The sequence below is a fragment of the Pongo abelii genome, chromosome 9 (genome assembly GCF_028885655.2).
Source record: "Pongo abelii isolate AG06213 chromosome 9, NHGRI_mPonAbe1-v2.0_pri, whole genome shotgun sequence".
Lineage (NCBI taxonomy): Eukaryota > Metazoa > Chordata > Mammalia > Primates > Hominidae > Pongo > Pongo abelii.
In genome coordinates this window covers 7,690,848-7,717,442 of record NC_071994.2, presented here as the reverse complement: position 1 = coordinate 7,717,442, position 26,595 = coordinate 7,690,848, and the positions used below count along the sequence as shown (strand labels likewise).

At 49.1% G+C, this 26,595-nt stretch overlaps 1 protein-coding gene and 1 long non-coding RNA gene across 7 annotated transcripts in view; one reads left to right on the top strand and one right to left on the bottom strand.

Annotated features, from left to right (window-relative positions):
• The window catches only part of PC (pyruvate carboxylase), a 112,008-nt gene extending 98,894 nt beyond the window's left edge, over positions 1–13,114 (bottom strand). For 2 of the 6 annotated variants that reach the window (XM_054525562.2, XM_024255591.3), the window contains exons 1-2: positions 13,017–13,104; positions 7,108–7,146 (exon numbers count right to left, since the gene is read on the bottom strand). The gene's annotated coding sequence lies outside the window, so the exon portion shown is untranslated. Of the gene's footprint in view, positions 1–7,107; positions 7,147–8,919; positions 9,109–12,434; positions 12,692–13,016 lie in introns of those variants that run through there. The other 4 variants (XM_063728059.1, XM_024255592.3, XM_024255593.2 and 1 more) reach the window with 4 other exon arrangements.
• On the top strand, positions 5,349–24,724 carry LOC129048885 (uncharacterized). Its single transcript, XR_008511548.1, has 3 exons — positions 5,349–6,240; positions 8,790–9,006; positions 24,456–24,724. It is a non-coding gene; the product is annotated as an uncharacterized LOC129048885 (long non-coding RNA).
• Positions 24,725–26,595: the final 1,871 nt, after the last annotated feature.

Below are 26,595 nucleotides of genomic sequence, written 5' to 3'. Positions count from 1 at the left end.
CAAGAAAAAGGTGGCACTGGTTCCAGATGCTATAATTTATTGGTAACTAGGCGTGATCAGAAAGCAAGAACTCTTAAGTACCACCCTCTCTTTCTCTTTATTCGAAAAGTTTTAAGAGATGGAAGGAAATGCTAGACATGGACTCAGAAGACTGGGACTCAAATTCTAGCCCTGGTGGGTCACTGACATGATTTTACAACTAGTCCTTGGTCAGAGAAAGCCTTGGGAGATACAGAGAATCTAAAGAATCTAAACTGTATCTATTTTGTATTTAGTTCCACCTATTTTTGTGGCCATACTGCATAACAAAAAGGAAGCCTTAAATAGATTAACTGAATTCAAATGGTTTGGCGGGGGTTGGGGGGGGTGGGGGGTGGGGGGGTGGGGGGGGTGGTCGGAATTGCAGTTACATGAGATGAGAAGAGGAAGACATTAGTAATGTGATACTTCTATTTGAGGCACATGGGCTGTGCGACCATCCCCATTTGGAGGCAAAATGGTGGCAGTGGAGCAGGCTCTGCTTAGCAGTTAGATTCAAAGTCCAGTTTCATCCCTGCCAGGGGTCTCTTTAATTATAAAGAAAATGTCATCCAGTTGAGAAAGAAAGGCCAAAAGTTCATTAGAAAAATAATTTACTATACTTTAAAATCATGTATTTATTTCCTTATTAGGTAAGCTTCTCTAATTCCAGGAAAATATTAGATTAAATATAGACAAGGCTAGGAAAATAAAAACCATAGTATTTATATTTTTGTGTTACGAAATCTGTGTGTTATCTGTTACTTTACGTACTCTAAGAGAATATGGTCTGTTTAGAATAACAAATCAGTCTTGAGATTCCAATTAAAACATGTAACTGAGGCCAGGCGTGGTGGCTCACATCTGTAACCCCATGATTTTGGGAGGCTGAGGCAGGTGGATCGCATGATAGCAGTTTCAGACCAGCCCTGGCAACATAGTGAAATCCCACCTCTACAAAGAAAATTTTTTAAAAGGCCAGGTGCAGTGGCTCATGCCTGTAATCCCGGCACTTTGGGAGACCAAGGCGGGCAGATCACAAGGTCGGGAGTTCGAGATCAGCCTGGCCAATATGGTGAAACCCCGTCTCTACTAAAAATACAAAAATTAGCTGGGCCATGCCTGTAGTCCCAGCTACTCGGGAGGCTGAGGCAGAAGAATCGCTTGAACTCAGGAGGCAGAGGTTGCAAGTAGGCCAAGATCATGAAACCGCATTGCAGCCTGGGCAACAGAGTGAGACTCCATCTCAAAAAATATATATATATTTTTAAAAATCAGCCAGGCAGGACGTGCATGCCATAGTCCCAGCTACTCAAGAGGTTGAGATGGGAGGATCACTTGAGCATGGGAGGTCGAGGCTGCAGTGAGCCACGATCACATCAGTGCAAGCCAGTCTGGGGGACAGAGAAAGACCCTGTCTCAAAACAAAAAACATGTAACTGAGTAGTTAGTTTAGACGTGTGATTTTACATAGAAATTTTACTAAGTTTAAAATCAGTACTGGCAGATGACAAGCACATGAAAAGATGCTCAACATCATTATCGTTAGGAAAATTCAAATTGAAACCATGAGATACCACCATATACCTTTTTAAATGGCTAAAACTTAAAAGACTAACCATAGCCAGTGTTGGGGAGGATGAAGAGAAACTGGAACTCTCATACACAGCTGGTAGGAATGTAAAATACTACAACTATGTCAGAAAATTTGGCAGTTCAAGTTAAACATACATACAGCTACCAAAGGATCCAGCCACTCCACTCCTAGGCATTTACCCAAGAGAAAAGGAAATATATGTTCACACAAAGACTTATACACAAATGTTCACAGCAGCTTTATTTGTAAATGCCAAAAAGTAGAAGCACCTGAGATGACCAACAAAGGTGACTGGATAAACTGTAATACCCATATAACGAAATCAGCAAAAAAAAAAAAAAAAAAGGGCTGGGTGCAGTAGCTCACGCCTGTAATCTCAGCACTTTGGGAGGCCAAGGCAGGAGGATCACAAGGTCAGGAGATCAAGATCATCCTGGCTAACACAGTGAAACCCTGTCTCTACTAAAAATACAAAAACAAAATTAACCAGGTGTGGTGGTGGGTGCCTGTAGTCCCAGCTACTCGGGAGGCTGAGGCAGAGCTTGCAGTGAGCCGAGATCACGCCACTGCACTCCAGCCTGGGCGACAGAGCAAGACTCCGTCTCAAAAAAAAAAAAAAAAAAAGAACTGACCAGGAACAGTGGCTCATGCCTGTAACCCCAGCACTTTGGGGGGCCAAGGTGGGAAGTGGGAAGGACTGCTTGAGTTCAGGAGTTCAAGACAAGCCTAAGGGTCAGGTGCGGTAGCTCATGCAGGTAATCCCAACACTTTGCAAGGCTGAGGTGGGATGGATCATTTGAGGTCAGGAGTTGAGACCAGCCTGGCCAACACGGTGAAACCCCGTCTCTACTAAAAATACAAAAATTAGCTGGGCGTGGTGGTGGGCACCTCTAGTCCCAGCTACTTGGGAGGCTGAGGCAGAAGAATCGCTTGAACCTGGGAGGCAGAGGTTGCAGTGAGCCGAGATCATGCCACTGCACTCCAGTCTGGGTGACAGAATGAGACTCCGTCTCAAAAAAAAAAAAAAAAAAAAAAAAAAAAACAAGCATAAGCAACATAGCGAGGTCTCGTCTCTACTAAAGATTTATATATATATATATATTAGCCAGGCGTAGTGGCACACACCTGTAGTTCCAGCCACTCAGTGAGATGGGAGATCATGTGAGCCCAGAAGATCAAGGCTGCAGTGAGCTATAATCACACCACTATATTCCAGCTTGGGTGACAGAGCAAGACTCTGTCTTAAAAAAAAAAAAAAAAAAGAAGGAAATGAACTATCAATACATGCAACAACATGGACATATCTCAAGATAATTATGCTGAGTAAAAGAAGGCAGAGGAAAAAGAATATATACTGTACGAGTCAATTTATGTGAAATTCCAGGAAATGGAAACTAACCTACAGTAACAGAAAGCAGTTCCATGGTTTCTTGAAGAGTGCGGAGGCAGAGGGAGGAATTCCAAAGGTGATGAATGTGTTCACTCTCTGGACTGCAGTGATGGTTTCACAAGTGTACACATATGTTAAAACTTAGCAAACTGTATACTTTAAATATGTGCAACTTATTATATCTCAGTAATACTCCAATAAAGCTATTGTAAAAACTAAAATGTATCACGCCTGTAATCGCAGCACTTTGGGAGGCCAAGGCAGGCCGATTACTTGAGCTCAGGAGTTGGAGATAAGCCTGGGCAATGTGGTGAAACCCCATCTCTACAAAAGTACAAAAATTAGCCGGGTGTGGTGGCTTGAACCTGTAGTCCCAGCTACTCAGGAGTCTGAAGAGGGAAGATCACCTGAGCCTGGGAGGTAGAGGTTGCAGTGAGCTGAGACTGTGCCACTGTACTCCAGCCTGAGTGACAGAATCAGAACCTGTCTCAAAATAAACAAAAATAAATAAATAAAACATAAAACAGTATAGGAAAGTTTAAGAAAAGTGTAACATTCAGCTTCATTTATTAGATTTACAAGAGTCATTTAGGTATTAGAGGTTTTATTTTAATCAGACAAATGGAAGAATTATTATTATTTATTATTATTATTATTTTTATTTTTTTGAGATGGAGTCTTGCTCTGTCGCCAGGCTGGAGTGCAGTGGCACAATCTCAGCTCACTGCAACCTCCGCCTCCCGGGTTCAAGCGATTCTTCTGCCTCAGCCTCCCGAGTAGCTGGGATTACAGGCGCGTGACCACCACACTCAGCTAATTTTTGTATTTTTACTAGAGACAGGGTTTCACCATGTTGGCCAGGATGGTCTCAATCTCCTGACCTCATGATCTGCCCGCCTTGGTCTCCCAAAGTGCTGGGATTACAGGCGTGAGCCACCCACCATGCCCGGCCAGAAGAATTATTAAAATAGTTAACAGAAGTTGAATATAATTTATAAGTTCAATTGAAACATTTCAGAAGTTTCATTAAATTTGCAAATGGGACCAAGCATTAATCAAAAAGCCCCCTAAGGCCAGGGGCGGTGGCTCACGCCTGTAATCCCAGCACTTTGGGAGGCGGAGGCAGGCAGATCACTTGAGCTCAGGAGTTCGAGACCAGCCTGACCAACATGAAGAAACCCCGCCTCTACTAAAAATACAAATTAGCAAGCATGGTGGCCGGCGCCTGTAATCCCAGCTACTCAGGAGGCTGAGGCAGGAGAATCGCTTGAACCGGGAGGCGGAGGTTGCAGTGAGCCGAGATCGTGATAGAGCAAGACTCCGTCTCAAAAAAAAAAAAAAAAAAAAAAAGTCCCCTGAAAGTGACTGTTAAAATGTCCTAGGATCGTAAATAGATCAGAAAGATTTATAGGCTACACTTATAAGCTAAACTTAAAAGTCTAGCCCTTAAAATAACTAGGTTTCTGAATTCATAATTTTAACAAATTGAAAATCAATTGTTTTCGGCCAAAGTAATTTCTGAATAATCTTTGCATTACACAAAAATCCAGGGGTAGGAGTGGGTGTGGCATCCAAACCTCCCTCAGACATGCCACATGCCAGTCACCTGAAACTCACCAAGTCGCTTAGTCTCTAGTCTCTCTGAACCTCTGGTTCCTCACCCATTGCAAGAGAGAAATATTTTCCAGAATAAATAATACACTTATTAATGATTTAATATTAATACATTTCACATTGATACACAGCATGTACGTGAGAAGAGGCTCTCAAAAAAGCATGAAGTGATGTACAAACGTAAGAAATGGGCAGCATGTGTCACTTCATAGTAACTGCAGCGCCCAGTGACAGACATGGGAAAGGTGACACACATCCCCAGAGACTAAGTATGACTCAGCACGGCCAGGTCGTGGAATTTTCCCAAAGCATCGTTGTGATGTCATGGTGGATGTCGTCAGGAGAGGAGCTGCCACAGAAGCAGTCAGGCCCTTCCACACACAGGCAGTGGAAATGTACTCCCAGCTGTCCCGTGCCCTCCCGGCCCCACCTCTTTCTCTGGCCTCGAGGCAAATCAGGACAAGAAGGTAACACAAGAGCAGGAAACCCGAGGTAGTGCTGGGAGAACCTGGGGTAATGCCTTCAGGCATAACACTTAACAACACAACAAAGGGCCACATCCATGTCCCCCCCCCAGGAGAAAGCTGAAGAGGAGGGGAGGGTGACAAGCTTAGACTGCAGAGCCTTAGTCCCTAGGCAAAGCTCAAATCAGCAGTGCCTTGGGAACTGAGGAGCCAAACAAGCTTTGACAAATTACATGACCTGGAAGAAGAGGTCCCTTCTTGGTGACTGATTTTCCCTCCCTATTGATGGATCTAAGGGAAGACATCAATAAAAGATGGCAATCTTAAAAGAAGAAAAAACAATGTGATCAGCATCTTGGATTCTGCTAACCAGCCTTCTCTAGGCTTCAGTTTCTTCAGTTCTGTAAGACAAGCGGTTTGGGGGAACCTTCTCCAACATGCCCACCTCTCATTGTAGGGATGCAAGTAAGAGAAATAACATCCAACTCTAGCAGCCAAGAATAAGAGGACAGAGCAAGCAGAGAGAGAACAAGGGGGTGAAACTCATGGAGGGTGGAGTTCTTCCACGTTATGGCCATTCCCACCATGAGCCCATTGCCCTTACTCAATGGTAGCGTGCAGATGGCACCTGCTGGCCCAAGACCTAGGTCCAAGGGAGGACTGCGGGAAATCTCACACAGGAAACCAGCTCCTGCGTCGTGAAGGGTCGTCAGAGGAAAACCCCCACATAATGGGTGGAAAACCGAGAAAAACTCCTATACCAAGGAATCCCCACTCAGCAATGGACATGAGCTCTGGAGAAAGTTGTCCCTGAGCCACAAAGTCCCCAAGGCCACAGCAGGCCTGAAGAGAAGAGCATTATTGCCGTCACAAATGCTGGGAGAGCACCTGGTTCCCCGGCTTGGCTGCTCCTGCAGACCAGCAGGGGGAAAGGGGACTGGACTAGCAGGGGACCGGCTGGAGGGCTGTGGAATTTAGGCTGAGAGGAAGCCACTGAATCTCCCAGGCACCTGCCACCATGGAAATCCATGTTGGGGGAACCGTAAAAGCAGTAGAGGCCGGACGCGGTGGCTCACACCTGTAATCCCAGCACCTGGGGAGGCCGAGGAGGGCGGATCACCTGAGGTCAAGAGTTCGACACCAGCCTGACCAACATGGTAAAATCCCATCTCTACTAAAAATACAAAAATTAGGCCAGGCACAGTGGCTCATGCCTGTAATCCCAGCACTTTGAGGGGCTGAGGTGGGCGGATCACAAGGTCAAGAGATTGAGACCATCCTGGCCAACATGGTGAAACCCCATCTCTACTAAAAATACAAAAATTAGCTGGGCATGGCGGCACGCACCTGTAGTCCCAGCTACTCGGGAGGCTGAGGCAGGAGAATCGCCTGAACTCAGGAGGTGGAGGTTGCAGTGAGCCGAGCTTGCGCCACTGCACTCCAGCCTGGCAACAGAGCGAGACTCCGTCTCAAAAAAAAAAAAAAAAAAAAAAAGAAAAGAAAAAAACTTAGCCAGGTGTGGTGGCACATGCCTGTAAAACGTGCAGGGGAAGAAGGGCAGGTCCCTTTTTCCCCGTTGTTACCGTGACTGGCAAAGGTTGAGCGTCACCCTCTGGAAACCCGTGTCAAGTGACTTTACAACCAGCTGGCAGAGCCACCTCACACCACAACTGCCTGCTCTCCATGCTGACTCAAGGGGTCTTCTCAGAGGTGGCCCAGCCCCAGGGATTCTTCCTGCCCAGCTTCCTAAGCTGACCATGCCCTTCCAGAACCAGGGCCTTCTGCTGAGGCTGGCCAGCTGCCAAATGGGGCCAGCAGGGAGCCAGATGTCACTTTTCTGTAAAAATCAAGAGCAACTGGAAACAGACAAGACTGCTTAAACGGATATTATCCACAAATCAGAGCACAGCCTTTTTTTATTGATTGAGCTTAAGACCTGATATGCCAAACTGCTGGCATCCACAGCTGCTCCTGGTGAAGACCTCCACACATCCCGCCAGCCTGGATTCAGGCACAGGACTTACCCTTAGTGTTTGGTGAGCTCTCCAGAAGGCAGACACTATCTAAAGCAAAAGAAAAAACAGCATTACCCTCATTGCTCCAGGAACTTCCCAGAGAAAACAGGAGGGGCAAGAACACAGACTTTAGAACCCAGAGAACTTTTTCACTCTTGTTGCCCAGGCTGGAGTGCAATGGCACGATCTCGGCTCACTGCAACCTCCTCTTCCCGGGTTCAAGCGATTCTCCTGCCTCAGCCTCCTGAGGTAGTTGAGATTACAGACATGCGCCACCACGCCCGTCTAATTTTGTATTTTTAGTAGAGACGGGGGTTTCTCTATGTTGGTCAGGCTGGTCTCGAACTCCCGACCTCAGGTGATCCACCCGCCTTGGCCTCCCAAAGTGCTGGGATTACAGGTGTGAGCCTCCACACCCGGCCGAGAACTGTTTCTTTGCTTCCATTGAGGGCACCAGGAGGGTACAGGGCTGGAAGTGCCAGCTCTGCTGTCCCACTGCCTGGACTGCACCTCTTGTTACTTTAACAGCCGCTCTGTAATCACTCAAAGTCTGTTTCCTCATCTATAAAATGGGAATAATAACAACGCCCATCTCACAGCATACTAGGGAATACCCAGTGAGGCAGCACACACACAGCAGTGGCACCATGCCTGGCACAGAGGACACACTGGGATGTTAACCGACAGGCTAGGTGGGAGGCGCTTAAGTAAAACCCTTTTCTGCCACCCACTACACATGAACAAGAAGTTCTAGAAACAGTTCTTGTTTTATCTGAAGTGCTTTCTCTTCCTCCCCACTCCATCCAGCCTCAGGCCCACTTTCTCTGCATCTCCAGAGCTGTCTCTAATCCTTCAGGAGCTCCCTCTGAATACTGGGAGTCTGGTTCTTCTCTCACTCCACAACTTGACACTAATAAGCTGTCTTACGTGACCTGAGATGTGTCCTCTATTTCCCGGCTATTTCCTCAAATCCTTTCCTGCAGAGACCCCTCCCTGCCACACGTAAGAGCACACCTCGTGTTTATGCCCATGGGAGCCCACAGTTGGTATTATGTGATCACTTTTCGGAGTTTTATCGACTGCTTATTTCCGAAAAAGCCACAGCTACCCTAGCCACTAGTCAATGAACAGCAAAATGGAAACACAGGCCAGCAAGCTCAAATCCCTGTTCAGAGAAAACCAACTGCCTTGGCAGATAATGTCAAGGCTGAAATTCAATGTCTGGGGCACCCAAGTCAATAAAATATTTATTGAGCACATACTTTGCACAAGGAACTGTATGTACACTCTGGCCCTGCCCACAAAGTGCCAAAAAGCAAGTTGTTAGGGGCTGGTTAAAAGAAGCAAAAATGGGATGGCACATGAGAGGGACTCCAGCAGTGAGCCGCCTAGCCTGCCTGGCTGTGTTACTCTGGGCGAGTTATTTCACCTCTCTGTGTCTCACCTATGAGAGTCCGTCATTTGTAAGAGATGGATCTAATAGTACTTTCGTAATAGGATTGTTGTGATAATGATGTGTGTATGTAAGGGGCTTAGTAAGGCCATCACCACCACACAGTAGTTGACTTTTATTAATAACAATAAATCATTACTTATCATCATCATTATGAAAAGAGAGCCCAGTCCAACTGAATAGAGTTGGCAAGCCTTAATAAAGTCCCGTGTCTCGAAGAATAATTTAATTTTGACAGGACAAGATAAGAGGCAAGGCCCTGCAGAAAACAAAGTCAACAAGAACAAGAGCAGAGGGGGGACTATGAGAAGCAAGTTTGGGGTAACAGTGACTAATCTCACTATGGGGGCTGACACAGAAGAGGGTACCTGCGGAGGCAAATGGAAGAAAGAGCCCAACAGGTGGAATCATATTAGAGAGTCTTGAACGCCAAGATGAGGCAAGCTTTTCATTCGGTAAGTAAGAGGAAATGGTTTATTCTTTTGGCCATTTCCCATCTTCTACCGTCAGGCCCGACTCCTTTGGCAAAGTGTCCACAGGTGAGACTAGAAGGCAGCTAAGAGAAAGAGAGGAAGGCATGGTCAGTCAGGCCCAGGTGAGGTTTCAGAGTGAGCAGGCAAAATGCCCCGCCGCTATGAAGGAGGCCTCTGGGCGAGAAACCTGCCCCAAAGCAGGAAGTTTCAGGATACGAGAAACAGGGCCCATTCAGATGGGGGCAGGACGATATTGGGAGGCAGCCAAAGAAAAGACCATGCTCATCCTCAATGAAAATGTTGACCAGAGGCCGGGTACGGTGGCTCACGCCTGTAATCCTAGCACTTTGGGAGGCTGAGGCAGGTGATCACCTGAAGTCAGGAGTTCGAGACCAGCCTGCCCAACATGGTGAAACCCCATCTCTACTAAAGATACAAAAATTAGCCAGGCAAAGGGGTGGTGCCTGTAATCCCAGCTACTCAGGAGGTTGAGGCAGGAGAATTGCTTGAATCCGGGAGGCAGAGGCTGCAGTGAGCCAAGATGGTGCCACTGTACTCCAGCCTGGGCAACAAAACAAGACTCCATCTCAAAAAAAACAAAACAAAACACAGAAAATGTTGACCTGAATGAGGCCTCTAGCCCATGCAGAAGGTGCCAGTGAGAAATGTGGACTGCCAGATGTACTGCCATAGTGACCATGGTGCTGGCCATCCCTGCCACCTCCAAAAGTAACTCCTTTCCGTATTCCCCATCTTGCACCCTTCTCTCCTCACTGGTTCCCAGTTTGACCCCTTTTCAACTAATTCACCCAAAACATTCATTAAGCACCTACTTGTTCCTGGCACTATTAGGGACTGTGAGGACAGACGGAAGAGGGACACAGGGAACTGTGGCTTGGGATAAGAGTAGTGAATCTGAGGTCCTGCCCTGCCCCTGGTCCCAGAGCCCCCATGAGTAGTGGTGGGAGGACAGGTACCTATCGCAGTGCCTGGGGCACTGGAAGTGAGACCGGGTGAAAACAAGGAGCAGGACAAAAAAGGGAAAAGGGCCTGGGGGACCTACTGTGGGCTACCAGGGACAACCTTCTAGGGGGGATCTTGGAGGTGAGAACTGGCAAAGGGAACCGAGTCAGCCAGGCTGCAACGGGCTTCAGTAGAAAGACAGAAGGCGTTATGACACACGAGGGTACACTGGGGTAAACTGAGGAAACTCTGGATGACAGCCTAATTAATTAAAAAAGCAGATACTGAGCAACTGTAGTGAACAAAGCCCCTTCCCTAAGAGCAGGGCACGGCAGGATGGAGGAGCCATTAGTAAACAAATGACGGCTGTTTTCAGGGAGCTTACCAGAACACCATGGGACACAACCTGCAGCTCAGGCCTGCAGCTGGGCCCTCAGAGCCCTGTCTGCCTTTGGGGCTTTTTTTTTTTTGTCTTTTTTTTTTTTTTTTTTTTTTGACACGGAGTCTCACTCTGTTGCCCAGGCTGGAGTGCAGGGGCGTGATCTCAGCTCACTGCAACCTCCAACTCCCAGGTTCAAGCAATTCTCCCGCCTCAGCCTCCTGAGTAGCTGGGATTACAGGTGCCCGCCACCACACCTGGCTAGTTTTTGTATTTTTAGCAGAGAAGAGGTTTCCCCATGTTGGCCAAGCTGGTCTCAAACTCCTGACCTCAGGTGATCCACCCGCCTCGGCCTCCCAAAGTGCTGGGATTAAAGGCATGAGCACCGCACCCAGCCCCGTCTACCTTTGCATCTAATCTTGCTTCCTCAGTTTGGCTTCCAGTCACTGACTTACCTGCACCTTAGCAAATCCTAGTGCCCTCACCTGGTTACATCTCCTGTAGAGGCCTCTTCCCAGTGACCAATCAAGTTTCTTACACCCAACAGTGAAGCTGTTTCCCCCACAATCTCCTTCCACCTTCCTCAGCCTTCCTCTTCCAGTTCTAATTGCTTGAAACCTCTGTAACTGGCCAGGCATGATGGCTCATGCCTATAATCCCAGCACTTTGGGAGGTCGAGGCGGGTGGATCACCTAAGGTCAGGAGTTCAAGTCCAGCCTGGCCAACATAGTGAAACCCCGTCTCTACTAAAAATACAAAAATTAGCCAGGTGTGGTGGCATGCGCCTGTAATCCCAGCTACTCAGGATGCTGAGGCAGGAGAATCGCTTGAACTCGGGAGGCGGAGGTTGTGGTGAGCTGAGATCACTCCACTGCACTCCAGCCTGGGTGACAAGAGCGAAACTCCAACTCAAAAAACAAAAACAAAAACAAAAAAACCTGTTTGACAAAACCTCTCCAGAATAAAACTTTCTAGCTGTTCAAATCCAGTCAGTTTCTCCACTGCAGTGGCATCAAAAAGAGGTCCACAACTCACCTCCTCCACGAAGTCTTCCCAAGCCCATCCCCTTCCAGGCCATTTCTCCTCTCTCTCGCTTTAGTGTGTGGTTTGCTGTGATTTACTGGCCTCTACTGAACTTCCTCTTCCATGTCCTCCTAGGGCCAATACCTCGCCCACTAGGCTGTCTACAAACATCTGCAGCAGGCTGCCTTGCTGCTTAGGTTTTGTTTATTTTTCTCTCCCCCAATCAGTTTGTCAGCAGTTGCAGGACAAGAATTGACCTCATCGCCCACGCTGTCTCTCGGCCCAGTGTAGGGATAGGAACACTGTAGGTGTGCAAAAGAATGTGATTAAGAGTTCAACAGTTAAGGAGAGCCTGCAGGCAGGAAGCTGTAGCTGCAAGTGAGAGAAATGCTGAGCACATCCACCCCCAGCACAAGTGTTTGCATCACATACAGGGAAAGGGTGCCTTGGGGGAGGCCAGCCAGGGCTGATGGTGGCAGTGGGTAAGGGAGCAACAGGGAGGCAGATGGCAGGCACTCTGGAGGTTCTGGTTGTCATCAGCAAGTGTTGGTACTTCTCTGAGCCTGTTTTCTCAGCTGGAGAAGGGGTAAGGAGCACAGGCCCACCTCTTCTCACAAAATAAAGACACAATCTGATTTTTAACAATTTCAGGCCAGGCACGCCTGTAATCTCAGCACTTTGGGAAGCCAGGGCAGGCCGCTCGCTTGAGCGTAAGAGTTCGAGACCAGCCTGGGCAACATGACGGAACCTCGTCTCTACCAAAAAATACAAAAATTAGCTAGGCATGGTGGCGCCCGCCTGTAGTCCCAGCACTGGGGGACTGTGGCAGGAGGGTCGCTTGAGCCCGGGAGGTCGAGGCTGCAGTGAGCCGAGATCGCGTCACTGCACTCCAGCCTGGGTGGGTGACAGCAAGACCCTGTCTAAAAAAGAAAAGAAAACAAAAGAATCTCAAAGTTGCCAGGGACCTAGGGACTTGGCTTCCGACTCTGATGCGCTTTGTAAACTACTAAAAGCTGGAGAAATAAGGGGCTGAGCCCAGCCCCACCTCCTGAATGAGCGGCCTTGGGCGAATCACTGCGTCTGGGCGCCTGGAGCTTCCCCGTCTGAAACAAAGTAGAGGATCCTACGGGAGGCGGAGTGCGAGCGCAAGGAACAAGGAAAGCCCTCGCCTTACACGCCGCGGCTTCCTGCAGAGCTGAGCCACATCCAGTACGATGGGGACAACTTGGGCTCCCGATCCTGACAGACTTGGGTTCGAACCCTCAGGGACCTCGCGCGAGGCGCTTTAGTCAGTTTCTCCATCTGCAAAATGGGCCCGAGAGCAAGAATGAGGCAGCCCGCGGGCGGACGCTGCAGAGGGGCGCTCGGGGGCTGGAGCCGGGGGCGGGTCCGGGGGCGGGTCCAGCCGGCCGAGCCCCCGCGCGAGGGGGAGGGACGCCGCCCGCCGCGTCGCGTCGCGCACCGCGCACAGCCCGCCGCCGTCTCCTCCAGCCGTCGCTCGCGGAGCCCGCGCCGCCTTTGCGCGCGCGACCCTTACATAAGCGTCCCTCGCGGCGGTGCCGGCGCACGTCCACCCGCTCCGACCCGCCGCGGGAAGAGGACCGTGCGGAGCGCGGCGGACACTCACCTCCTCGCTGCCGCCAGTCCTCGCCGCCGCCTCTACCGCTGCTGCCTCCACTGACAGAGAACAGCTGCGGTCTCCGTGCAACCGAACTTGCTGCAGTCCCGGCCCCGCCTTACGGACTTCCTATTGGCCCAGACAGCCCAACCCCTCCCGTTATTGGGCAGTGTTCTCCGTCACTCCTCGCCCCTCCGCTCTGGACTCCTCCCTGCGCCCGCCTGTCCGTCACGTTTAAGCCTTGGCGCCCCACGTCAGCCCCGCCCCTCCCGTCCCCGGCGAGCGCCTGGATTAGTGGCGAGGCTGGGAGAGCCCGCCCCTGGCGCACCACCGCCTACTCCCTTGTCTCCGGAGCCTCACGTGGGCCGCCGGACCCTAGCCGATGCCCGCAATAGGCGGAAGTGGCCGGGCTGCGGCTCGCAGTTATTGGCTGTCGGCGGGGGTGGGGACGTTCGATTCATTCACCCGAGTAGCACGTGTCTCCCGAAGCTGCAAGCACAACAGATCGCACTGGGGCTCAGGCATCCCGGCTAGACGCAGATACGCGCTGGCTAGCGGAGAAGAGGTCGCAGGAAAAGCTAACGTTAGCGAAGGGCAGGAGGAAGGAGAAGGCGCTTGTGCCACACGGGTTACATGACTGTGTCCTTTAGTAGCTGCGTAGGTGATGATGGGGGTCTAGAGTACGTCTGTGTGACCTTGGGCAAGCAACTTAACCTCTGAGTCTTCGGTTTTGTCATCTGCAGAGCGAAGCTGCTCAGGACCTAGGGGGTTTGGAAGGCCTGTTTGAGACACAAGACACTTGACAAGACCCAAGACACTTGTCAAAGAGGAAAGCTTTGACAAGTGGAACAAGTGACTGAGGCATAAGTCTCTGTCATCGAGGCTTATTAATCCAGTTTGAGGGCGTGCTCGGGAAAAACACGAACCACAGACACATCCGTGGTTGTTTTTCCGAAGAGGTTTTCGGGAGGTTTAGTATTTATGCATTTCCTTAAAGGGGGAATGAGGGGAAGGCATGTAGGAAGAAGAGCAAGTAGGCGATTAGGACAATAGTTACATTCCTATGGGACTTTAGCTAATGCCCGGTAAATCTACGTAAGATAAGATGAATGTCTGAAGAGAAAAAGAGAGTAAAGGAAGAGTCAGTTATGCAGATGTCTCTGAGTAGGTAGTTTTGACTTTGTTCTGCACCTGGGAAAATAAACTTGTAATGACATTCTTATTGTGGAATTTTTAGGAGCTAGACTTAGATTGTAGACCTGAAGCTACAATTGACCTGTCCTTGTTTATGGGAGACCAGCAAGAATTTACTTGTGAATGATCTGTGGGGGCAGCCCTTCCCAAATGCCTGAGACTTTTTACCTTTCCGTGTGGATCTGGCTGATGCCTAATGCTAGTAACAGCTATTGTTTTGGAAGAGGGTGTTGCAGTGACTCAGCTTCAAGGCTTAATCTTCACTTTCGCATGAATTGGGGCGGTGGCGGGGGGGGGAGGTCCCGAGATTTTTACTTTCATTCACCGCTTCGTAAACTGGGATCTGTGCCAACCAGGGGATAAAGGAGTGACCAAACAAACCAAAATCCTGCCTTCAAAGGAGAGCAGACAGATTAATATATAGTACATCAGATGGTAATAAGGGCAAAAAGAAAAAATAACGTGCTTCCAAAAAGGAGACTCAAAGACTATGAGAACATCTTCCCAACTAGAAATTGTTTGTTGAGCCTGGAGAGATCTGACTCTTCTCTCAGACTCCTTGTATAAGTAGTTTCTCACTCCAACTTCCCTGTCATTCCTTCTACCCGTCCTGAAGAACCCCAACCTTGGGTTGGATCCGACACAGCTATTTTAGTAACAGAACAAGGATTAAGATCCCAGTTCACCTTTGGGAGGCTGAGTAGGGAGGAATACTTGAGCCCAGGAGTTTGAGACCAGCGTTGGCAACACACTAAGACCTCATCTCTGTCTTTTAAAAATTAAAAAATGGGGCCGGGCTCCGTGGCTCACACTTGTAATCCCAGCTCTTTGGGAGGCCGAGGCAGGCAGATCACAAGGTCAGGAATTCAAGACCAGCCTGGCCAATATGGTGAAACCTTGTCTCTACTAAAAAAGTACAAAAATTAGCCAGGTGTGGTGGCAGTCACCTGTAGTCCCAGCTACTAGGGAGGCTGAGGCAAGAGAATCGCTTGAACCCGGGAGGCGGAGGTTGCAGTGAGCCAAGATCATGCCACTGCACTCCAGCCTGGGTGACAGAGCGAGACTCCATCTCAAAAAAAAAAAAAAAAAAAAAAAATTAAAAAATGGGCTGGGCACGATGGCTCACGCCTGTAATCCCAGCACTCTGGGAGGCTGAGGCGAGTGGATCATCTGAAGTCAGGAGTTCAGGACCAGCCTGATAAACATGGTGAAACCCCGTCTCTACTAAAAATACAAAAATTAACTGGGTATGGTGGTGGGCACCTGTAATCCCAGCTACTCGGGAGGCTGAGACAGGAAAATTGGTTGCAGTGAGCTGAGATTCCACCATTGCACTCCAGCCTGGGCAACAGAGCAAAACTCCATCTCAAAAAAATAAAAATTGGCCAGGTGCAGTGGCTCACGTCTATAATCCCAGCACTATGGGAGGTCGAGGTGGGTGGATCACTTGAGGCCAGGCGTTCGAGACCAGCTTGGCCAACACGGCGAAACCCTGTCTCTACTAAAAATACAAAATTAGCCAGGCGTGGTGGTGCATGCCTGTAATCCCAGCTACTAGGGAGGCTGTGGCAGGAGAATTGCTTGAACCCAGGAGCCGGAGATTGCAGTGAGCCAAGGTTGCACATTGCACTCTAGCCTGGGCAATAAGAGTGAAAAACTTTGTCTCAAAAAAAAAAAAAAAAGAAGAAAGAAAGAAAGAAAAAGAAAAAGCACTTCTCAGCGTGGGCTTCTGTGCCACTAGCAACAGAATCTCCTGAGGACAAGGTGGGAAACACAGATTCCTGAGCCCCATCCCATTGCTCTTATGCATATTAACCACCAACTCAGAGGTCTTAGAATCACCAGCAGAATACCTGAGTCGCCTTTGCCTCTTCAATCCATCTCTAGGGACTGAGACTGAAACTGACCCAATAGGGACTGAGACTGAAACTGACCCAATAGTCCCATAGACTTTTTTTTTTTTTAATAAACGTAGAAATGGACTCTTTTGGTCTTAAAGCTTGAAACTTACATTTGTTTTATCTGAGTTCCTTCCTCAGGAAAGGACACTCAGGCCTCTCAAAAAAAAGTATCAGAGAACTGAAACTCACCAATTCAAGGCATCCAGACAACAAGATGCCAGAACCCACTTTCACCCTGCTTGCTTCCTTACTTCTCCCTAGTTCCTGTTTTCTTTCTTTTTTTTTTTTTTCTGAGATGGAGTCTTGCTGTGTCGCCCAGGCTGGAGTGCAATGGCGTGATCTTGGCTCACTGCAACCTCTACCTCCCAGGTTCAAGCAGTTCTCCTGCCTCAGCCTCCCGAGTAGCTGGAATTACAGGTGCTCGCCACTATGCCTGGCTAATTTTTGTATTTTTAGTAGACTATGTTAGTCAGGCTGGTCTCGAGCTCCTGACCTCGTGACCCACCCGCCTCCACCTCCCAGAGTGCTGGGATTATAGGCGTGAGCCACCATGCCTGGCCCGTAGTTCTTGTTTTTTTACACATTGTTACATTTCTTCCCTCTATGTTAACTCTTAATTTTAGTCACTCAGGGAGATGGATTTGAGACTGATCTTCTATCTCCTAGGCTGTAGCACCCAGTTAAAGCCTTCTTCCTTGGCAATAATTGTCTCAGCGATTAGCTTTCTGTGGAGAAAGCAGCAGGACCTAGATGGAGGCCCTGGTGTTTCAGAAACAAGACCCCCTGCACTGCAGTGCTAGTTTTAGAAGCTCTCCCAGTGGTTCTAATGGAGTCGGTGTGAAGACCCACAGAGAGGCTAGAGAAATACTCTCTAGGCTTCCTGGATGGTAAGACTCTTCCAGGGCCCTTTAAAAACAAAACCAAGGCCGGGCACAGTGGCTCACGCCTGTAATCCCAGCACTTTGAGAGGCTGAGGCAGGTGGATCACCTGAGGTCAGGAGCTCGAGACCAGCCTGGCCAACATGGTGAAAACCCGTCTCTATTAAAAATATAAAAATTAGCTGGGTGTGGTGGCACATGCCTGTAATCCCAGCTACTTGGAAGGCTGAGGCAGGAGAATCACTTGAACCCGGGCGGCAGAGGTTGCAGTGAGCTGAGATCGCGCCACTGCACTCCAGCCTGGGCAACAATAACGAAACTCGGTCTCAAAAAATAAATAAAAAAATAAAAACAAAACCAGATTCCTGGACCCACACTCACCCCTGTGGATAATGATTCAGTCAATTTGGGGTGGGGCCTAGTAATCTTTTCAATGCTTTTTTTTTTTTTCTTTTAGCAAGCACTCAATTGATTCTTGAGATCTGGGGAGCTTGGGAAACTTAGCTAAGCTCCTAGGAGGATGCAGCAGCAGCTGAAGCCAGACAGAGGGGCTGAGACGTGCTATGGAAGGCTGGCCAAGGTTAAGCTCTGGTACAGAGAACACAGGCAGCAGGACTCTGTTGGGAGGGAAATGATGTTCAGGGGGTCCTTACAGAGCAGCTGAGGGGCTGCCCTAAGGCTAGGAGTGTAGGCCTGCTTTATTATTTCTTAGTAGCTAACACTCTAAAACGTTCTTGGGCTGGGCCGGGCATGGTGGCTCACACCTGTAATCCCAGCACTTTGAGGGGCTGAGGCAGGTGGATCACTTGAGGTTAGGAGTTTGAGACCAGCCTGGCCAACATGGTGAAACCCCGTCTCTACTGAAAAATACAAAATCAGCTGGGCGTGGTGGCGCACGCCTGTAATCCTAGCTACTTGGGAGGCTGAGGCAGGAGAATTACTTGAACCTGGGAGGCGGAGGTTACATTGAGCCAAGATCCCACCATTGCACTCCAGCCTAGATGACAAGAGTGAAACTCCGTCTCAAAAAAAAAAGAAAGCCGGGCGTGGTGGCTCACGCCTGTAATCCCAGCACTTTGGGAGGCCTCGGCAGGCGGATCATGAGGTCAGGCTATTGAGACCATTGTGGCTAACATGGTGAAACCCCATCTCTACTAAAAATACAAAAAAAATTAGCCGGGCACGGTGGCGGGTGCCTGTAGTCCCAGCTACTCAGGAGGCTGAGGCAGGAGAATGGCGTGAACCCGGGAGGCGGAGCTTGCAGTGAGCCGAGATAGTGCCACTGCACTCCAGCCTGGGCAACAGAGGAAGACTCTGCCTCAAAAAAAAAAAAAAAAAGAAAGAAAATTCTTGGGCCAGGTGCAGTAGCTCACGCCTATACCCCTAGCACTTTGGGAGGCTAAAAGTGGTGAGGAGGCTCTTCTTCTTCCTCTGCCCCAGCCTGTGGGCATCGGCCCTGGTATGGACCTGGCACCATGATAAAGGGATGCGGCCATGGTGAGGCATCTCCCACAGGCTTTAGGGGCATGAGACTTGGGCAAGTGGGCTCTGAAACAGGAGTGGGAGCTGGGTGTGGTGGTGCATGTCTGTAATCCCATACTTTGCGGGGGCCAAGGTGGGTGGATCACTTGAGCCCAGGAGTTCGAGACCAGCCTGGGCAATATAGTGAGGCCTCATTTATTTATTTTTTTTTTGAGATGGAGTCTCGCTCTGTCACCCAGGCTGGAGTGCAGTGCAGTGGCGCGATCTCGGCTCACTGCAACCTCCACCTCCCAGGTTCATGCGATTCTCCTGCCTCAGCTTCTCGAGTAGCTGAGACTACAGGCGACTGCCACCACGCCCGGCTAATTTTCTTGTATGTTTAGTAGAGATGGGGTTTCACCATGTTAGGCACGATGGTCTCAATCTCCTGAATGTGAGGACTCATCTCTATTAAAAATTGAAAAAGAAAGGCCAGGCACGGTGGCTCATGCCTGTAATCCCAGCACTTTGGGAGGCTGAGGTGGGCGGATCACTTGAGGTTAGGAGCTTGAGACCAGCCTGGCCAACATGGCGAAACCCCATCTCTACTAAAAATACAAAAAATTAGCCGGGTGTGGTGGCTGGCGGATGCCTATAATCCCAGCTACTTGGGAGACTGAGGCAGGAAAATCATTGAACTCGGGAGACAGAGGTTGCAGTGAGCCGGGATCACACCACTTCACTCTAGCCTGGGTAACAGAGTGAGATTCTGTCTCACAAAAAAAAAATTAAAAAAAAAAAAAAGTCAGCCAGGCGTGGTGGGGTGTGCCTATAGTCCTAACTACTGGGGAGGCTAGGTGAGAGGATCGCTTGAACCTGGGAGGTGGAGGTTTCAATGAACCGAGATTGTGCCACTGCGCTGCACTCCAGCCTGGGCAACAGAGCAAGATCCAGTCTTCAGACAAAACAAAACAAAACAAAAACAGGAAGTTGCAGCTAAGAGGCTGGGCTGTGGGTAGGTAAAAGGGCTGGCTTTGCTGTTACTCTGGGGGGCACGTTGGGAGTAGCTAACCCATCCCTTTGCTTCTTAGGGACATGTTCAGAGGCTCGGAGACAGAAGAGGGCAGATCTCATAATTGACAGAGACTTCTGCAGTCTAAGAACACAGGGGAGATGCTGGCCCTTGGTCCACCTCGGCCGGTGGAAGGTCTGACCGTCTTGTGGCGATCCCATGATGGGTTCACGAGCCCAGTGGAATTGTCCAGACTGAACGGCCAAAGTAGGAGGAGGCTGAAAAGACAGGGCGGTTTCTAGGGGTGAGAAGCCACGGGGTTAAAGGAGCCTGGGAACACGGTGGGGGGAAACATTGGAATTTAGGCTCCCTCCAAGCCAAAAATGGTACTTGAGTGGCCACAGGCAAGGGCACAGGCCACCTCACACACTTGCAGTTTCCACACCACAAACACTCCTGGCCAATGCTTTGCTTGCTCAGTCCACGCTGGCGGGAGAAATCTTTCTTTTGTCATCTCTGGGGTGGGGATCGGGGACATCGGGGTTGTCCTTATGAGATCCTCAGGTTAAAGCCAGGCTTCTGGATTCTAAACACAGAGGGGTGAGCCATTTCCAGTCTCATAGTAACTGCTGTGTTTCGAGGGATCTGTAGCTTTGTTTTTTGTTTTTTTGTTTGTTTGTTGTTTGTTTTTGTTTTTGTTTTTGTTTTGAGACGGGGTTTCACTCTGTCACCCAGGCTGCAGTGCAATGGTGTGATCTCAGCTCACTGCAACCTCCGCCTCCTGGGTTTAAGTGATTCTCCTGCCTCAGCCTCCTGAGTAGATGGAATTACAGGCACCTGCCATCACATCCGGCTAATTTTTTTTTTTTTTTTTTTTTTTTTTTGAGACGGAGTCTCACTCTGTTACCAGGCTGCTGGAGTGCAGTGGCGCGATCTCGGCTCCCCACAATCTCCGCCTCCCGGGTTCAAGCAATTCTCCTGCCTCAGCCTCCCAAGTAGCTGGGACTACAGGCGTATGCCACCATGCCCAGCTAATTTTTGTATTTTTAGTAGGGACGGGGCTTCACCATGTTGGCCAGGCAGGTCTTGAACCCCTGACCTCAGGTGATCCACCCGCCTCAGCCTCCCAAAGTGCTGGGATTACAGACGTGAGCCACTGCGCCCAGCCAGGATATGTAGCTTTGTCTGGGAGCTCCCATCCATCTGGATGTCTCCAGCCTTCTTGTTCCTAACTGCCCTGTCCTTGGCCACCATGCTGTCTGAACTTGCTGGTACGCCGTTCTCCCTACACCCCAATGGTATGAGGTATCATCATTCCTCTATCCCCATCGTGCCTTCTGCCTGTGCTTGGGCTGTTTCCCTTGCATGGGTTTCCTTTTCTCAATAGATTCGCCTGATAAACTCTCTTCCTGTCATCTCTCTCTCTCTCTCTCTCTCTCTCTCTCTCAAGACTTAACCCAGCCATTGTCTCCTTCATGAAGCCCTCCAAAGCCACTCTCATGGTGTAAGGGGCCCTCCTAGGACTCCCATAACACCCTGGGCATTATTTCTAGCCCAGCACCACACTGCTTTGAAATGAGGTGCTTTGAGGTCTGTCCCCCAAAACGAGTCTGGGAAAGTAGCTCATTTTTTATAGTGCTGCAGAAATGGCTCAATATCCTCCCATCACCTCATCTTCCTTCCCAGCCCAGGGACACTGTCAGAGCCTCAGAAATTCCTCAGAATTTGCTCCTCTCGGTCCATGCCCCCAGTCTGACCTGTTCCAGGTGATCATCTCTTTAACTTTTCCCTCCCCCATAAACGTGGCGTCCACTGGACTCTGTGGACTCTGCTTGGTCTCTGGGGCACTCCTATTCGCTGACTATTAAACATTTACTATGTGCTAAACTCAACTCTTGTAGAGGTGTGAGGAGGGAATAAGGGACAGAAGATAAACCCAAGAACTTTTTTTTTTTTTTTTTGAACAGAGTCTTGCTCTGTCGCCCAGGCTAGAGTGCAGTGGCATGATCTCGGCTCACTGTAACCTCTGCCTCCTGGGTTCAAATGCTTCTCTGCCTCAGCCTCCCGAGTAGCTGGAGTTACAGGCACCCGCCACCACGCCTAGCTAATTTTTGTATTTTTAGTAGAGACGGGGTTTCACCATCTTGGCCAGGCTGGTCTCGAACTCTTGACCTCATGATTCGCTCCACACACCGCCCACCTCCCAAAATACTGGGATTACAGGCGTGAGCCACTGCACTTGGCCCACAAACAATTTTAAATTAAATAAATGTATATCTGCACAGTCACTCATCTTACTTCTGGTGAGCATTATACTTTTTTATTTATTTAAAAAAATTTTTTTAGACAGAGTCTCAGTCTGTTGCCCAGACTAGAGTACAGTGTCACGATCTCTGCTCACTGCAACCTCTGCCTCCCAGGTTCAAGCAATTGCTGTGCTCCAGCCTCCCGAGTAGCTGGGATTACAGGTGTGTGCCCCCACACCCGCTGATTTTTATATTATTAGTAGAGATGGGGTTTCACCATGTTGGCCAGGCTGGTCTTGAACTCCTGACCTCAGGTGATCCACCCACCTCACACTCCCAAAATACTGGGATTTACAGGCATAAGCCACCACATCCAGCCGCATGGCTGATTTTTGTATTTTTTTTAGAGACAGGGTTTCGCCATGTTGGCCAGGCTGGTCTTGAACTCCTGGCCTCAAGTGCTCTGCCCGCCTCGGCCTCCCAAAGTGCTGGGATTACAGACATGAACGACCACGCCCAGCCTGGACATCATATTTTCAAGGAGAAAGTCTAGTAGTACTAACTGCTAGGTTTATAATTTTGTCTGATCCTCCTAGAGGGTACATGAAGACTCAGGCCCCACCCATGGAGGGTAGAACACACATTTGCTGAAGACTCTATGTGCTGGGCTGACTCAACTGGGCTGGATTCCAGGCCCATCACTGACTATGCTTCTGTCATTTCAACGGAAAGAAGAGGAAATGAGGATAAGTTCCAGAGGGATGCAAGGGTGAAGTGCACTCACAAAGATCAGTCTCCAGGGTAGAGGGCACGCCCCACCCCTGCTGCCCTCCAAGGTCAGTCAGACTTCCAATGTCTGATTCTCAAGGTTCTGGCGAGTGGGCTCTCGGGACTGGGCTCCAACATCACCTCCTCCGAGAGGCCTGCCTAGATCCTCCCCTCCCTCAAGCCAGATGTGGTCTCTCATTCTCTTCTGTTCACCAAAACAAGGTCTTGCCCACAGCAGGTAGATATAGATCACTTTCATTGGCTCACTCCTAAGGAACATGGTAGCCTGCCCCAGCTTGCAGCCTTCCAGTATGTCTAAGCCTGACCAGAACTTTAAATGACATCAGCCATGTACATGAATAGATACAGGAAATACCTCTTTCCTACTTCACTTTAGGAAATAGATACTACTGTGTTTTGTTAATTTCAAGGCACACTTCTTTTCCTCCACATTTTAACCTCTCTAAAACGGGGCTGCACCTTCCAATGAGTGGGTAATAGGTACTCTCTTCCTTCCTTCTTTCCTTTCTTTCTTTTTTTTTTTTTCTTTTCTGAGACAGGGCCTCACTCTGTTGCCCAGGCTGGAGTGCAGTGGCTTCAATCACAGCTCCAGCCTCAACCTGCTGGGCTCAAGCAATCCTCCCACCTCAGCCTCCCAATTGGCTGGGACTGCAAGCACATGCCACCAGGCCCAGCTATTTTTTTTCTATTTTTTTATACAGGTAGGGTGTCATGTTGTGCAGGCTGGTCTTAAACTCCTGGGTTCAAGCAATCCTCCTGCCTTGGCCTCCCAAAGTGCTGGGATTATAGACGTGAGCCACCGTGCCCAGCCCAGATATTCTTTCTTAACGGTATATAAAATACTGCCACCTTTCCGTAGATGTCCTCTTAGATTTGATGAAATAAAGCATTATCCCTGTGTTATAGCTGAGAAATTATAGACACATGAGGTTAAGCCACTCACCCAAGACACAGAGCCAGTACATGAAAGGGCAAGGCTTTAAACTCAGGCAATGGAGGAGGCCTGGAATCCTCGGTGTCTGTGGTAGGCCATCTCCAAGACAGTCCCCAGTGATCCTAGCCTCCTGGTGTTCACACCCTTGTGTAATCTCCACCCCTTGAGGGTAGGCTGGACCTGGTGACTCGCCTCTAAGGAACAGAATAAAGCAAGTGATGGGTTGTCATGTTCTGTGGTGGGCAAGTCTATGTACACGTATCCCTAAAACTCAAGGAAGCTGAGGCCAAAGAAAGCGGCTGACAAATTCAGTTTCTTAGAAAAAACATTTCTTTTTTTTGTTGTTTCTTTTTGAGACGGAGTCTCGCTCCGTCGCCCAGACTGGAGTGCAATGGCACCATCTAGGCTCACTGCAACCTCTGCCTCCCGGGTTCAAGCAATTCTCCTGCCTCAGCCTCCCGAGTACTTGGGGTTACAGGTGCCCGCCACCATGCCCGGCTGATTTTTGTATTTTTAGTAGAGACCGGATTTCGCCATGTTGGCCAGGCTGGTCTCAAACTCCTGACCTCAAATGATCCGCCTGCCTTGGCCTCCCAAAGTGCTGAGATTACAGGTGTGAGCCACCACACCCAGCCAAAAAGAAACATTTAATATAGATTCAGGAACAGAAGCCAAGTCTGCGTCTCAGGCTGCGGCAAGACATGATGGTGGATCCCCACGCTATAAACCCCCAGACCCAGGGCTTATATACCACAGGGCAGGAATGTGTAAGACAATTAAAGTTGAGACCTCAGAGAAAGGCAAGAATGTGATATGAATCTGCCTATGGGTAAGATTTCTGGTAACAGTAGATAAAGTAGAAATCTTAGAGGCATTCCCGGAATGGGGGTTAATAAGAAGTCAACATGGTGGATTAGCATCCAAGATGGAGTTGCTCTGGCCTCCACATGTCACTTCTGCAGTTAGGTCCCCAAAGATCCTGGCTTGTCTTTCTCACCATCTCTTGCTCTCACTCGCTTGCTCTGATTAAAGCCAGCTGCCACATAGTGAGATGGTCTTTGGAGAGGCCCAAGTAGCAACAATCAACCATCAAGAAACAAGCCCTCAGTCCCACAGTCCGAAAAGAATTGAATTACGCAAACAACCACAAGAACGAGCTTGGAAGCAGATTCACCCCAGAAGGACCTGGAGAAGAGTTGACTGTAGCCTCTGAGAGATCTGAGCCAGAGACCTGCTAAGCCACACCCCCATTCCTGACCCACAGAAACCAAGATAATAAATGTGTGTTGTTTTAAGTCTCTAAGTTTTGGGGTAATTTGTTAGATAGCAATAGACAACTAACAGTCTCCAATATTTAACACCAGTTATTTACTGTGTTGGGTCGTGGGGACATTAAGGTGTTCTTCTAGCCTTCAGGGGGTACCTAGTCTGGTGAGGTGAGGCAGACATGTGTGATTGTGTTACTCTGTGTATTGGGTTATTGGGTGGGCTGGAGAGAGGACTGCCTATCTTACACAGCCTGGAGGTGTCAGGGCAGGCTTTTTGGGGAGGTGTCACTCACAAAGCAGAATTTTGAAAGGTGAGTAAGAGCTTGCCAGGTGCTATAGTTTGAATGTCTGTTCCAAAACTCATGTCGAACTATAATTGCCATTATGACAGTATCAAGAGGTGATTAGGTGACTGGATTACTGCAATTATCAGGAAGCGGGTTCTTGATAAAAGTGAGTTCAACCCCCTCTTGCCCTTGCTCACGTTTACTTTCTCTTACCCTTCCACCTTCTGCTGTGGGATGACATAGCACGAAGGCCCTCATCAGAGGCTGATGCCATTCTTTTGGACTTCCCAGCCTCCAGAACCATGAATCAAATGAACAATTGTTTAGAAATTAACCCATCTCTGTTACAGCAACACAAATCAGCCTAAGATACCAGGTGAAGAAGGCAAAGAAGCAGTGAGGAGGGAAGGAGGAGAACACAGATTTTCTCCCTCTCCTCGATGGATCTGGGAAATTGCTTTAAGACTGCATGCTTGGCAAGAGGGTACTCCACAGCTATGTGCTTGACGCAAGAGTGAGTGATTCATCCCACCACATCTCAAAAGTCTGTGAGTCAGCCAGTTCTTCCTGGGCTCAGACCTTTGTGAGAGTGGGGATTTGAGTTGACTACGTGTGTTGAAGTGAGGGTGTTGAAGATTGTGTAATGGTTTTGTTGCTTTTTAACCAGGGTCAGGATTGACCTTTGGTATGTTGTCAGGGTTGAAATTAAAAGGCCTGAGTACAAATCAGAGTCAGTGTTTGGGACAGGCTGGGGCAGAAGGTCAGGCTCCTTTTTTACATTCTCTTCACACTGGCCCTGTCATAGATCCTCTGGGAGCTGAGCCTGGCAGATTTTAAGCAACCCTTCACCCAGGGAAGATTCAGAAACTGAGCAGAAGGGATGAGGGCAAGGCCAGGCCCTGGGGGACAAGGCTAGTGTGAGCCAAGAGCTGCAGCCAGCACTTCCCTGGCCCTGGATAGGGGTGCCCTCTGCAGTACCCCAAACATGGAGGAGGCAGGACAGCTGGCTTCCAGTCCTGCCTCTGCTGCCGCGTCTGGGGAAGGAGACCTGAGTGATTGAAGCATGGGTTTTTAAAGCCCGGCTGACCAGGGTGGCCGGCCAGCTCTGCCATTTAGTGGGCATGCTCTCCAGCCAGGTGCTTAATCTCCCTGATCCTCAGTTTTCTGATCTATAAAATGAGATGACAATCCCCACATCATAGGACTATCATGAGGTTTAAATGAAATCTGTGAAGGGGTTGACTCAAAACAGTGGTTAAAACAAAAAGGAGCTGGGCGTGATGGCTCATGCCTGTAATCCCAACTATTCAGGAGGCTGAGACAGGAGGATCACTTGAGACCAGGAGTTTGTGACCAGCCTGGGCAACATAGAGAAATCTTATCTCTAAAATAAACAAAGAAATGCATAATAAAAATAAAACAAAAAGGAGCATGGAACAGCACTCAAATTCCACCATTTTGAGGCCAGGCGTGGTGGCTCACACCTGTAATCCCAGCACTTTGGGAGGCTGAGGTGGGCAGATTGCTTGAGCTCAGGAGTTCAAAACCAGTCTGAGTAACATGATGAAACTCCATCTCTACAAAAAATACAAAAATTAGTCAGGCATGGTGGCACAT